This window comes from Aethalodelphis obliquidens, unplaced genomic scaffold (assembly GCF_003676395.1).
Source record: "Aethalodelphis obliquidens isolate GAN/ISIS:26980383/991018 unplaced genomic scaffold, ASM367639v1 scaffold106, whole genome shotgun sequence".
NCBI lineage: Eukaryota > Metazoa > Chordata > Mammalia > Artiodactyla > Delphinidae > Aethalodelphis > Aethalodelphis obliquidens.
In genome coordinates, this window is record NW_020838050.1 from 1557335 (window position 1) to 1571275 (window position 13941).

At 37.9% G+C, this 13941-nt stretch overlaps 1 long non-coding RNA gene across 1 annotated transcript; it reads right to left on the reverse strand.

Moving 5' to 3' along the window:
- Nucleotides 1-2091: 2091 nt before the first annotated feature.
- Nucleotides 2092-12898, reverse strand: LOC113614838 (uncharacterized). Its single transcript, XR_003430744.1, has 3 exons — nucleotides 12888-12898; nucleotides 11507-11509; nucleotides 2092-2671 (listed from the first exon to the last, which is right to left on the reverse strand). It is a non-coding gene; the product is annotated as an uncharacterized LOC113614838 (long non-coding RNA).
- Between the last annotated feature and the right edge of the window lie 1043 nt (nucleotides 12899-13941).

The following is a 13941-nucleotide window of genomic DNA, read 5'->3' on the forward strand; positions in this document are numbered from 1 at the left end:
TCTTTCTTTCTTTCTTTCTTTCTTTCTTTCTTTCTTTCTTTCTTTCTATTTTTTCTCCTTTTTATTCTGAGCCATGTGGAAGACAGGCTCTTGGTGCTCCAGCCAGGCGTCAGGGCTGTGCCACTGAGGTGGGAGAGCCAAGTTCAGGACACTGGTCCACAAGACACCTCCAGCCTCCACGTAATATCAAACAGTGAAAATCTCCCAAAGATCTTCATCTCAACACCAAGACCCAGCTTCACTGAATGACCAGCAAGCTACAGTGCCAGATACCAATGCTAAACAACTAGCAAGACAGGAACACTGCCCCATCCAATAGCAGAGAGGCTGCCTAAAATCATAAGGCCACAGACAGCCCGAAAAACACCACCAGACATGGACCTTCCCACCTGAGAGACAAGATCAAGCATCAACTACCAGAACACAGCCACTAGTCCCCTCCACCAGGAAACCTACACCAGCCACTAAACCAACCTTAGCCACTGGGGCCAGACATCAAAAACAATGGGAACAACGAACTTGCAGACTGCAAAAAGGAGACCCCAAACACAGTACGATAAGCAAAATGAAAAGACAGAATGGGCTCAGGCGTTGGTATAAGACGAAGTGGCAGCTTCAATGATGAGGTCTTTAGAGTAGAATCCTGTGAGAAATGGTATTCCTGTTAGTGCGAAGCAGCCAATGATTAGGGCAGTTGTAGTGAAGGGAAGGATTTTGTATAGTCCTCCTATCTTTCGAATGTCTTGTTCATTGTTTAGATTGTGAATGATGGAGCCGGAACATAAGAATAACATAGCTTTGAAGAAAGCATGTGTACAAATGTGCAGGAAGGCTAGGTGCGGTTGGTTGAGGCCTAACATTACTATTATTAGGCCAAGTTGACTGGAGGTGGAAAAAGCAATAATTTTTTTGATATCATTTTGGGTTAAGGCACAGATAGCTGTGAATAGGGTGGTGAGGGCACCTAGAGAAAGTATTATTGTTTGAATAAATTTGTTATTTTCTGTTAGAGAGTAGAAGCGGATAGGTAGGAAAATTCCTGCTACGACTATTGTGCTTGAATGGAGTAGGGCTGAAACTGGAGTGGGACCTTCTATTGCTGAGGGTAGTCAGGGGTGTAGACCAAATTGGGCTGATTTTCCAGCTGCGGCTAATGTGAGTCCTATAAGAGGGAGGATTGGGGGATTTTGGTTGAGTGTGAAGATTTGTTGTAAGTCTCATGCGTTTGTATTATGTAAGAATCAGGCTATGGATAGAAGGAATCCGATGTCTCCGATACGATTATATAGGATTGCTTGAAGAGCGGCTGTATTAGTGTCTGTTCATCCGAATCATCAGCCAATTAATAGGAAAGATATGATTCCTACTCCCTCTCATCCGATAAATAATTGGAAGAGGTTGTTAGCTGTGACGAGGATAAGTATGGTAATGAGGAAAATAAGTAGGTATTTGAAGAATTGGTTGATGTGAGGGTCGGAGTGCATATATCATATTGAAAATTCTATGATAGATCATGTAATGAATAGTGCTACGGGTATAAATATAAGTGAAAAGTAGTCTATTTTAAAGCTGAGTGTTAGTTTAAGGGTATGGATAGTAATTCAGTGTCAGTTTGAAATGAGTATTTCTTGATTTGTATGGATAAATATTATTATTGGGATTAGGCTGGTGATGAAAGCAAAGAGGGTTATATTTTTTACATAATGTTGGTACTTGTTGTTTTTGTAGAGGTTTGTACTAGATGCTATGACAGGGGCGATCAGTATGAGTAGTGTGAGTAGGGCGGAAGAAGTAAATAAGTTTATTACTTTTATTTGGAGTTGCACCAATTTTTTGGTTCCTAAGACCAATGGATAACTACTATCCTTTAAAAGCTTGAAAAAGCCACATTGTTAAGTGTGGAGGGCATGAATTAGCAGTTCTTGCAATACTTTTTCGGTAAGTAAGAAGTTTTTGTCTTCTGTTTTTAGTTTCACAAACTAATGGTTTTTTTAAACTATACTTACAATAGAGAGGTCCTAGAATGATTTTAGGATTTAGTGACAGGTGTTGGAGGGGGATAATGTGTAGGGCCATTAAGGTATGTTCCCGTGTAAAAGTAGGGGTAAGGTTGTTAATATGGTGTATGTTTGCCACGTTGTGTTATGATTAGTATGTATAGGGAGTAGAAGGCTGTGATTACAATAGTTGTTCCCATGAGGATGATAGTGAGGTTTGATCATGAGAAAGTTGATATAATTACGAGTAGTTCTCCGATCAGGTTGATGGTAGGGGGTAGGGCGAGGTTTGTTAGGCATGCTAATAGTCATCAGGTAGCTATTAGTGGGAAAAAAATTTGTAGGCCTCGTGCTAGGATTATGGTTCGGCTATGAATACGTTCGTAGTTTGAATTTGCTAAAAAGAATAATATGGAGGATGTAAGGCCATGGGCAATTATTAAGGTGGTAGCTCCTATGTAACTTCAAGGGGTTTGGATAAGGATAGCTGCAATGACGAGTGCTATGTGGCTGACTGAGGAGTATGCGATTAGTGATTTTAGATCTGTTTGGCGTAAACAGATAGAACTGGTTATGATTATTCCTCATAGGGATAGTACAAGGAAAGGATAGGCTATGTGTTCTGTTAGGGGATTAAGAATTGATGTGATTCGTAGTATGCCATAGCCTCCGAGCTTTAGTAGTACAGCTGCAAGGACTATTGAACCTGCAATAGGGGCCTCTACATGTGCTTTAGGTAATCAAAGATGTAGTCCGTAAAGGGGTATTTTTACTAGGAAGGCTATTATGCAAGCTAATCATATGAAAGTATTAGATCAGGAAGTTGGTAGTGGTTGGGCTCAGTATTCTAATAATAGGAAATTTAGTGAGCCTACTGTATTTTGTAGATATGTTAGTGCTACTAGTAAGGGGAGAGATCCTATGAGTGTATAAAATAAGAAGTAGAGCCCTGCGTTAAGTCGTTCTGTTTGCTTGCCTCAACGGGTAATGATAATGAGAGTAGGAATTAATGTGGCTTCAAATGTAATATAAAACATAATTAATTCTATAGCAGTAAAGGTTATAATTAAGAGGATTTGTAGTAAAATTAGTATTGTAATGTAGAGTTTTTTTCGGGTAAGTGGTTCTTTTAGGAGGTGAGATTGGCTTGCTATTAATATCAAGGGAAGAAGTCATATTGTTAATATTAAGAGTGGTGTGGAAAGGGAGTCAGAGAAAAATGTTAAAGAATAGTTAAGGCTGTTATCGTTAAATTGGTTAAGTAGAAGTAAGCTTGTAAAGCTGATAAGTAAACTGTGGGTTGTAGTATTAATTCAGATAAAGTTACTTTTTGATAGTCAAGTTAAAGGTATAAGTATAATAGTACGAACAATGAATTTTAGCATTGAAGGAGGTTAAGGTTTTGTACGTAGTCGGTACCATACGTGTTGGAAACTATGACTAGTAAGGCTAGTCCAATAGCTGCCTCGCAGGCTACAAATACTAAGAGGATGATTGGTATCATGTTGGCCAGAGTGAAGTGTGTGTTTAGGATTGTAAGGGCTGCTAGAATAAATAATGATAATACTATGCCTTCTAAGCATAGTAATGCAGATATTAGGTGGGATCGGTATATTAATAAACCTGTGAGGGATACTGTAAAGGCAATTAAAATGTTAATGTGGACTAGAGACATTTGGTACTTGTGAGTTTAGATCACAGTCTAGTGGGTCGAAACCACTTGTTCTATTTTAAACTAAGTATCATATTTATCTCATTCTAGGCCTTTTTGGGTTCATTCATAGGCTAGGCTAGCTGCCAGTAGGGAGATTAGGAATAGGGCCTTGAGGAAGAGTATTGTTGTTAGGTTTTTTGTTTGGATTGCTCAAGGTAAGGGGAGCAGGAGAGCAATTTCTAGGTGGAAAAGGAGGAAAGTAATTGCTACTAGGAAAAATTTTATGGAAAAGGGTAGACGAGCAGATCCTATTGGGTCAAAGCCACATTCATAAGGGCTGTTTTTTTCTGCATAGACGTTTAGTTGGGGGAGTCAAAAAGCGATAAGTATGAGTAGTAAGGTTAGGGTTGTGTTCGTCAGTAGCGTTAATAGAAGGTTTATTGTTCTTTTACAGGGTGTACCGAAACTAACTGATTGGAAGTCAGTTGTACTTGTTAATACTAAAAGGACTATGAACCCCATCAATAGATTGATACATAGAGGAATAATCATACAACATCTACGAAATGTCAGTATCAAGCAGCAGCTTCGAAGCCAAAGTGGTAATTTGATGTAAAGTGGAATATTATTTGACGTATAAAGCAGACGATAAGGAAAGTTGATCCGATGATGACGTGTAGTCTGTGGAAGCCTGTGGCTACAAAGAAGGTAGACCCATAGACTCTGTCTGAGATTTTAAATGGGGCTTCATAGTATTCTGATGCTTGAAGTAGGGTGAAATAGAGGCCGAGTATGATTGTGATGAGAAGAGCTTGGAGTATATGTTTGCAGTCGCCTTCTATGAGACTATGATGGGCTCAAGTGATAGATACACTGGAAGCTAATAGTACAGAGGTATTGAGGAGTGGGACTTCTAGTGGATTTAGAGGGTGGATACCCGTTGGTGGTCAGGAGCCTCCTAATTCAGGAGTAGGGGCAAGACTTGAATGGTAAAAGGCCCAGAAGAAGCCTGTAAAGAATAGGACTTCTGATAAGATAAATAAGATTATACCATATCGGAGCCCTTTTTGAACGGTTGGTGTGTGGTGGCCTTGGAAAGTGCTTTCTCGGACAACATCTCATCATCATTGGTATATTGTTAGGGTATTTGTCAAAAAGCTTAAAGTCAGTAAGATTATTGAGTTGAAGTGGAATCATATGATTAGGCCTGATGTTATAAGAAATGCTGAGAGAGCTCCTGTAAGTGGTCAAGGAGTGGGGTTTACTATATGATATGAGTGGGTTTGGTGGGTCATTATGTATTGTCCTGCAAGTATAGGCTTACTAGTAAGGTGAATACGTAGGCTTGGATTAGGGCTATGGCGAATTCGAGGATGACTAATAGGGTGAGGATGGTGAATGTGATGAGGGCTGTGAATAGACTAATATCTATTAATGCAAGAGTTGCACTTCCGATTAGGTGTAGTAATAGGTGACCTGCTGTGATGTTAGCTGTTAGCCGTACTGCTAGAGCTAAAGGTTGAATAAATAGGCTGATAGTTTTGATTATTACTAATATAGGGATCAGGAAGGTGGGTGTGCCTAGTGGTAAAAGGTGGGCTAGGGATATTTTTGTCTTGTTACGGAAACCGATAATGACAGTGCCAGCTCATAATGGAATAGCTATGCCTAAATTTATAGAGAGTTGAGTAGTGGGTGTAAATGAGTGGGGTAATATTCCAAGAAGATTTGTGGAAGCGATGAATAGGAAAAGTGAGATAAGTATTAGAGATCAGGTTTGTCCTTTGAGGTTATGTGTAACTATCAGTTGCTTTGATGTGAGTTTGGTTAGTCATTGTTGGATAGCGATTATATGATTATTGATTAATCGATTTGGTGTTGGGAATAGTATGGTGGGAAATATAATAATTAAAGTAGTGATAGGAATACCTAGTATAATCGGGATTATGAAAGGGGCAAATAGATTTTCGTTCATGTGTAATTTCAAGGGGTTTGTTGTTTTTGTAATTTAGTGCACATTGGTTTGGGGGAAAGAGAATAAAAATGCTTTGAGATTTTTAGTTGAAGTAATGTGAAGAGGGTAAAGATCATAGAGAGAATGGTAAGGAGTCATGTTGATGTATCTAGTTGTGGCATGTCATTAAGGGGAGTTTATAACTCTCAATCTTTAACTTAAAAGGTTAACGCTAGTTTAGCTTCTTAAGGAAATTATAATATGGATGCAGATCATTTTTCAAAGTTCTCTAAGGGTACTAATTCGAGAACGATTGGCATAAAGCTGTGATTTGAGCCACAGATTTCTGAACATTGTCCGTAGAACAGGCCAGGTCGTGTTGATATTAGGGTTGTTTGGTTTAGGCGTCCAGGAATTGCATCTGTTTTTAGACCTAGGGAAGGAACACCTCATGAGTGTAATACATCTTCTGAGGAAACTAGTATTCGGATTGTTATTTGTATGGGTAGGACCATTCGATTATCTACTTCTAGCAATCGTAGTTCTCCTGGTTTTAGGTCCGAGGTTGGAATCATGTAGGAGTCAAAATTTAGGTCTTCGTAGTCAGTATATTCATAGCTTCAATATCATTGATGCCCTATTGTTTTTATGGTAAGGGAGGGATTGTTAATTTCGTCTATTATGTAGAGAATTTGTAGAGAATGTAGGGCGATTATAATTAAGATAACGGCTGGGAGGACAGTTCAAATAGTTTCTACTTCTTGAGCATCTATTGTACTAGTGTGTGTTAATTTGGTTGTAAGTATTAGTGTAATAATATAGAGGACTAGGGAGCTAATTAGGAAAACAATCATTAATGCGTGGTCATGAAACTGTAGGAGTTCTTCTATAACAGGTGATGCTGCGTCTTGTAAGCCTAGTTGGAAGGGGTATGCCATGGAGATATACAGGATTTTCACTTGTGATTTAACTTTGACAAAGTTACGTAAGACTTTACTAATACCTCACTCATAAAGAAAGACATAATGGTTATGATGTTGGCTTGAAACCGATTAGAGGGGGTTCGATTCCTTCCTTTCTTGAATATTTTAGGTTAACATATACCGGTTCCTCAAATGTGTGATATGGTGGAGGACATCCGTTTAGTCATTCAAGGTTTGTGGAGGTGAGGTCTACTGCTAATACTTCCCGTTTAGATGTGAATGCTTCTCAGATAATGAAGATTATCAGTATGACTGCTGTCAGTGAGATAAAGGAGCCTATTGATGAGATGGTATTTCATGTTGTGTAGGCATCTGGGTAGTCGGAGTATCGACGAGGTATTCCAGATAGGCCTAGGAAGTGTTGTGGAAAGAATGTCATATTCACACCTACGAATACAATTATGAATTGGATTTTTGTTCATGTTGGGTTAAATGTATAGCCTGAAAATAGTGGAAATCAGTGGACAAAACCTCCTATGATGGCGAAGACAGCTCCTATTGAAAGCACGTAGTGAAAATGGGCAACCACATAATAGGTGTCGTGGAGAATAATGTCTAGGGATGAGTTAGCCAGGATAATACCGGTTAAACCTCCTACTGTGAATAAGAAAATAAAGTCTAGATCTCATATTAGGGCGGGAGATCATTTAATACTTCCTCCGTGAAGTGTTGCCAGTCAGCTGAAGACTTTTATTCCTGTAGGAATTGCAATAATTATAGTGGCTGATGTAAAGTATGCTCATGTATCTACGTCTATTCCAACTGTAAATATATGATGAGCTCATACAATAAAACCCAGGAAACCAATAGAAACTATAGCTCATACTATTCCCATATACCCGAAAGGTTCTTTTTTCCCCGAATAATAGGTAACGATATGTGAAATTACTCTGAAGCCAGGCAGAATTAGAATATATACTTCGGGATGGCCAAAAAATCAGAATAGGTGTTGATATAGGATTGGGTCACCTCCTCCTGCTGGGTCGAAAAAGGTTGTGTTTAGGTTTCGATCAGTTAATAGTATGGTAATTCCGGCTGCTAAGACGGGTAGTGATAGTAAGAGTAAGACTGCTGTGACCAAGACAGATCAGACGAAGAGAGGTGTCTGGTATTGGGTTATAGCGGGTGGTTTTATATTAATAATAGTTGTAATGAAGTTAATAGCCCCAAGGATTGAAGATACACCGGCTAAATGCAGAGAGAAAATAGTAAGGTCTACTGAGGCTCCTGCGTGTGCTAGATTTCCGGCTAGAGGAGGATATACAGTTCAGCCTGTACCTGTGCCGGCTTCAATTATTGAAGATGCTATCAGTAGTAGAAAGGAAGGGGGAAGTAGTCAGAAGCTTATGTTGTATAGACGAGGGAATGCTATGTCAGGGGCTCCAATTATCAAGGGAACTAGTCAGTTTCCAAATCCCCCAATTATGATAGGTATAACCATAAAGAAAATTATTACGAAGGCGTGAGCTGTTACTAGAACATTATAAAGTTGGTCATCTCCGATAAGTGTGCCAGGCTGACCTAATTCAGTATGAATCAACAAGCTTAGACCAGTACCCACTATTCCTGCCCAGGCGTCAAATAGTAAATACAGAGTACCAATGTCTTTGTGATTGGTAGAGAATAGTCATTGGTTTATGAACATAGGTTAAATGGCCGAGTAGGCATTAGACTGTAAATCTAAAGACAGGGGTAAAGTCCTCTTTTTGCCAAGTCCTGTGGTGAATAATCATTTTGAATTGCAAATTCAAAGAAGCAGCTTCAATCCTGCTGGGACTTCTCCCGCTTTTTTTTCTCTCGGCGGGAGAAGTAGATTGAAGCCAGTTTATTAGGGTATTTAGCTGTTAACTAAAAGTTCGTGGGAGATGTATCCCTCCAATCTAGTGAGGATTTAGCTTAATTAAAGTGTTTGATTTGCATTCAATTAATGTGAGATATGGTCTTGCAATCCTTATTGGGCAGGGGTTAAGTAAAATTATACTTGCTTAGGGCTTTGAAGGCTCTTGGTGTTATTTAACCTAAACCCCTATAGTAGGACAAAGAGTGCTGGTGTAAGAGGTAGAAGTATTGTGGATAGTACGATTGCTGTTGGTAAAAGGGTTATTTGTTTTGTGGAGTGGAATTGTCATTTTATTTTATGTTGTTGGTAGAGGGGAACAGGGTTAATGCTGTGGTGTAGGTAAGGTGTATATAGAAATATAGGTTGAGTAGAGCTGTGATGGCTATGAGGGTGGGTAGGATGAGGGTATCGTTTTTTGTTAGTTCTTGAATAATCATTCATTTGGGTATAAACCCTGTGAGTGGAGGAAGTCCTCCTATGGAGAGTAGGGTAAGCATAGTAAAGGTTGTTATAACAGGTATTGTATTTCATGTTTGGGATAGTAGTAGTGTGGTGGTAGTGGAGTTTTGGATAAGTAGCATAAATATGGTGAAGGTTATTACAATGTAAATTAATAGATTTAGTAGGGTGAGGGCTGGGTTGTATAATAAAATAGCGGTTATTCATCCTATGTGAGCAATTGATGAGTAGGCTATGATTTTTCGGAGTTGTGTTTGGTTTAGTCCACCTCAGCCTCCGATTAGAATTGATAGAAAGGATATAGTAATTATTAGTTGTAGATTGATTGATGGTGAAATTTGATAAAGGATTGAGATGGGTGCGAGTTTTTGTCACATAAGTAGAATTAGTCCTGTGCTTAGGGGAACACCTTGTGTAACTTCTGGTACTCAAAAGTGAAAAGGGGACAATCCTAGTTTAACAGCTAAAGATATTGTTATTAGAATGGATGCTGTTGGGTCGAATAATTTTATGATGGTTCATTGGCTGGAGTGTATTAGGTTAATAATAATTGCTAGTATAAGTAATGAGGATGCTGTGGCTTGCGTTAGAAAGTATTTGGCTGAGGCTTCTGTGGCTCGAGGATTAGGTTTTTTTATTATGATAGGAATGATGGCTATCATATTTATTTCTAGTCCAATTCAGGCAAACAGTCAATGGGAGCTAATGGTTACAATTGTTGTGCTTAGGACGAGAGTTGTTAGTAGGGTGATAGAGACGAATGGGTTAATTAGTATGGGAAGGATATGAACCAACATTTCTGGGGTATGGGCCAGGTAGCTTATTTAGCTGACCTTACTATAGATTATGGTGTAATGTGGTAGCATGGAGAATTTTGAATTCTTAAGGGTAGGTTCGATTCCTATTATTCTAGAAATAAGAGGACTCAAACCTCTATTATTTACTCTATCAAAGTAATTCTTTTGTCAGACATATTTCTTATTTTATGTTTGGGGTGGGATACCTGCTGTTATAATGGGTAGTGAGATGTGTCATATGCAGAGAGCTAGTGTCAGTGGGAGGAAATTTTGTCTATTCTATTTCCAAGATTTTGGATCATCTTTACTATCATTTTCCTGAATTCTTTTTCAAGTAGACTGCTTGTTTCCTCTTCATTTGTTAGGTCTGCTGTGTTTTTACCTTCCTCCTTCATCTGCTTGTGCTTTTCTGTCTTTTCATTTTGGACCCAGAAGGACCTAGAAGAACTAAAGAGGAAACAAGCAATAATGAAAAACACAATAAAGACCTAGAAGAACTAAAGAGGAAACAAGCAATAATGAAAAACACAATAAATGAAATTAAAAATACTCTAGAAGGGATCAATAGCAGAATAATTGAGGCAGAAGGACAGATAAGTGACCTGGAAGATAAAATAGTGGAAATAACTACAGCAGAGCAGAATAAACAAAAAAGAATGAAAAGAACTGAGGACAGTCTCAGAAACCTCTGGGACAACATTAAATGCACCAACATTCGAATAATAAAGGTAGCAGAAGAAGAAAGAAAAAGAAAGGGACTGAGAAAATATTTGAAGAGATTCTAGTTGAAAAGTTCCCTAATATGGGAAAGGAAATAGTTAATCAAGTCCAGGAAGCACAGAGAGTCCCATACAAGATAAATCAAAGGAGAACCACATCAAGACATATATTAATCAAATTATAAAATCTTAAAGAAAACATATTAAAAGCAACAAGGGAAAAACAACAAACAACACACAAGCGAATCACCATAAGTTTAACAGCTGATCATTCAGCAGAAACTCTGCAAGCCAGAATGAGTGGCAGGACATATTTAAAGTGATGAAGGAGAAAATCCTACAACCAAGATTACTCTATCAAGCAAAGATCTCATTCAGATTTGATGGAGAAATTAAAACCTTTACAGACAAGCAAAAGCTGAGAGAGTTTAGCACCACCAAACCAGCTTTACAACAAATGCTAAAGGAACTTCTCTAGACAAGAAATACAAGAGAAGGAAAAGACCTACAATAACAAACCCAAAACAATTAAGAAAATGGCAATAAGAACATACATATCAATAATTACCTTAAATGTAAATGGATTAAATGCTCCCACCAAAAGACACAGACTGTGTGACTGGACACAAAAACAAGATCCATATATAGGTTGTCTACAAGAGATCCACTTTAGACCTAGGGACACATACAGACTGAAAGTGAGGGGATGGAAAGAGATATTCCATGGAAATGGAAATCAGAAGAAAGCTGGAGTACCAATTCTCATATTAGACAAAATAGATTTTAAAATAAAGACTATTAGAAGAGACAAAGAAGGACACTACATAATTATCAAAAGATCAATCCAAGAAGAAGATATAACAGTTGTAAATATTTGTGCACCCAACATGGAAGCACCTAAATACATAAGGCAAATACTAACAGCCATAAAAGGGGAAATCCACAGTAACACAATCATACTAGTGGACTTTAACATCCCACTTTCACCAATGGACAGATCATGCAAAATGAAAATAAAGAAACACAAGCTTTAAATGATATATTACACAACATGGACTTAGTTGATATTTATAGGACATTCCATACAAATAAACAGAATACACTTTCTTCACAAGTGCTCATGGAACATTCTGCAGGAAAGATCATATCTTGGGTCACAAACCTAGCCTTGGTAAATTTAAGAAAGTTGAAATTGTATCAAGTATCTTTTCCCACTGCAATGCTATGAGACTAGATATCAATTACAGGGAAAGATCTGTAAAAAAAAACAAACACATGGAGGCTAAGCAATATACTACTTAATAACAAAGTGATCACTGAAGAAATCAAAGAGGAAAAAAGAAATACTAGAAACAAATGAAAATGGAGACACGATTACCCAAAACCTATGGGAAGCAACAAAAGCAGGTCTAAGAGGGAAGTTTATAGCAATACAACCCTACCTTAAGAAACAGGAAACATCTCAAATAAAGAACCTAAACATGCACCTAAAGCATTTAGAGAAAACAGAACAAAAAAAAAAACCCAAAGTTAACAAAGGAAAGAAATTATGAAGGTTAGATCAGAAATAAATGAAAAAGAAATGAAGGAAACAATAGCAAAGATTAATAAGACTAAAAGCTGGTTTTTTGACAAGATAAACAAAATTGATAAACAATTAGCCAGACACATCAAGAAAACAAGGTAGAAGACTCAAATCAATAGAATTAGAAATGAAAAAGGAGAAATAAAAACTGACACTGCAGAAATACAAAGGATCATGACAGATTACTACAAGCAACTCTAGGCCAATAAATGGACAACCTGGAAGAAATAGACAAATTCTTAGGATTGCACAACGTGCCAAGAAAGAAACAGGAAGAAATAAAAATATGAACAGACCAATCACGAGCATTGAAATTGAGACTCTTATTAAAAATCTGCCAACAAACAAAAGCCCAGGACCAGATGGCTTCACAGGCGAATTCTATCAAACATTCAGAGAAGAGCTAACACCTATCTTTCTCAAACTCTTCCAAAATATAGCAGAGGAAGGAACACTCCCAGACTCATTCTATGAGACCACCATCACTGTGATACCAAAACCAGACAAAGATGTCACAAAGAAAGAAAACTACAGGCCAATATCACTGATGAGAGTAGATGCAAAAATCCACAACAAAATACTAGCAAACATAATCCAACAACACATTAAAAGGATCATACACCATAATCAAGTGGGGTTTATTCCAGGAATGCAAGGATTCTTCAATATAGGCAAAACAATCAATGTGATACATCCTATTAACAAACTGAAGGAGAATAAACATATGATCATCTCAATAGATGCAGAGAAAGCTTTTGACAAAATTCAACACTCATTTATGATAAAAACCCTGCAGAAAGTAGGCATAGAGGGAACTTTCCTCAACATAATAATGGCCATATATGACAAAGCCACAGCCATCATCATCCTCAATGGTGAAAACGTGAAACCAGTTCCACTAAGATCAGAAACCAGACAAGGTTGCCCACTCTCACCACTCTTATTCAAAATAATTTTGGAAGTTTTAGCCACAGCAATCAGAGAAGAAAAAGAAATAAAGTGAATCCAAATCAGAAAAGAAGAAGTGTAGCTGTCACTGTTTCCAGATGACATGATACTATACAAAGAGAATCCTAAAGATGCTACCATAAAATTACTAGAGCTAATCAATGAATTTGGTAAAGTAGCAGGATACAAAATTAATGCACAGAAATCCCTTCCTTTCTTATACACTAATGATGAAAAATTTGAAAGTGAAATTAAGAAAACACTCTCATTTACCATTGCAACAAAAAGAATAAAATATCTAGGAATAAACCTACCTAAGTAGACAAAAGATCTGTATGCAGAAAATTATAAGACACTGATGACACTGATGAAAATTATAAGACACTGATGAAAGAAATTAAAGATGTTACACATTGATGGGGAGATATACCATGTTCTTGGATTGGAAGAATCAACTTTGTGAAAATGATTCTACTACCCAAAGCAACCTACAGATTCAATGCAATCCCTATCAAACTACCACTGGCATTTTTCACAGAAGTGGAACAAAATATTTCACAAATTTTATGGAAACACAATAGACCCGAAATAGCTAAAGCAATCTTGAGAATGAAAAATGGAGCTGGAGGAATCAGGCTCCCTGACTTCAGACTATACTACAAAGGTACAGTAATCAAGACAGTATGGTACTGGCACAAAAAAAGAAATATAGATCAATGGAAAAGGATAGAAAGCCCAGAGCTAAACCCACACATATATGGTCACCTTTTTTATTTATTTATTTATTTTTGTGGTATTCAGGTCTCTCACTGTTGCAGCCTCTCCCGTTTTGGAGCACAGGCTCCGGACACGCAGGCACAGGAGCCATGGCTCACGGACCTAGCCGCTCCGCCGCATGTGGAATCTTCCCAGACTGGGGCATGAACCCTTGTCCCCTGCATCAGCAGGCAGACTCTCAACCACTCTGCCACCAGGGAAGCCCCAACTTATCTTTCATAAAGGGGG